The following is a 1,209-nucleotide window of genomic DNA, read 5'->3' as shown; positions in this document are numbered from 1 at the left end:
GGTTTTTTTTTTTTTTTTTTTTTTTTTTGGTACCAGGGATTGAACCCAGGGGTGGTGCTTAACTACTGAGCCCCATCCCCACTCCTTTTTATTTTTTATTTTGAGACAGGGTCTCACTAAGTTGTTTAGGGCCTTGATAAATTGTGAAGGCTGGCCTTGAACTTGTGCTCATCCTGCCTCAGCCTCCCAAGCAGCTGGATTACAGGAGTACACCACCATATCCGGCACGTTCTCTTGTATTTTCTATATGTACAATTGTTTCATCTACAAATATTAATATTTGCTTCTTTTTTTTTAAGAGAGAGTGTGAGAGAGAGAGGGAGAGAGAGAGAATTTTTAATATTTATTTTTTTTAGTTTTCGGCGGACACAACATCTTTGTTTGTATGTGGTGCTGAGGATCGAACCCGGGCCGCACGCATGCCAGGTGAGCACGCTACCACTTGAGCCACATCCCCAGCCCTGCTTCTTCTTTTTTGATCCTTACTTTTAAAAGTTTTATTTTCTTACTATACTGATTGAAGCCTATAGTACAAAGTTAAAACAAAGTGGTGGTTTTGCTCCTTTTCTATTATTGTGGTGAATTTATAGTTCTTCTAGTATTAAATCACTTTTATTACAACTTGCTCATAATGAGTTCATTCTAATAACTAGTGGTTTTATTTTATTTTACTTTTTGTGGTGCTGGGGATTGAACCCAGGACCTTGTGCATGTGAGGCAAGCACTCTACCAACTGAGCTACATCCCCAGTCTTAATTGTTAGTGTTTTGTTTTGGATGTTTATATGTATGTTCTTAACTGAAGTTAACCTATAATTTTCTTTTCCCATAATATTCTTGCCTGGTTTGGCATCAAGGTTATGCCAGCCTTATAAAATTAATTGGTGGGCTGGGGTTGTGGCTCAGTGGTAGAGCGCTCACCTAGTGCGTGCGAGGCCCTGGGTTCCATCCTCAATACCACATAAAAAATAAATAAAACAAAGATATTGTGAACAAGTAAAAAAAAAAATAATACAATTAATTGGGAGGAGGTTGAATGCAACAGATAGTATATTCCTTGAATGTTTGATAGAACTCAACTATACAACTAACCCTCTAAGGGATGAGTGGTGGGTTGTTTGTTTCTTGGTTTGTTGGTTGATAAATTTTAAACATATCTTAAATTTTGTTTAATAATCACAAATCTGTTTAGTTTCACTATTTCTTCTTG

At 36.9% G+C, this 1,209-nt stretch overlaps 1 non-coding gene across 1 annotated transcript; it reads right to left on the bottom strand.

Moving 5' to 3' along the window:
• Window positions 1–675: 675 nt before the first annotated feature.
• Trnav-cac lies at window positions 676–749 on the bottom strand. The gene has a single exon. It is a non-coding gene; the product is annotated as a tRNA-Val (tRNA).
• Window positions 750–1,209: the final 460 nt, after the last annotated feature.

The sequence above is a fragment of the Marmota marmota genome, unplaced genomic scaffold, assembly GCF_001458135.2.
Source record: "Marmota marmota marmota unplaced genomic scaffold, marMar, whole genome shotgun sequence".
NCBI lineage: Eukaryota > Metazoa > Chordata > Mammalia > Rodentia > Sciuridae > Marmota > Marmota marmota.
This window is presented reverse-complemented; position numbering and strand designations above follow the sequence as displayed.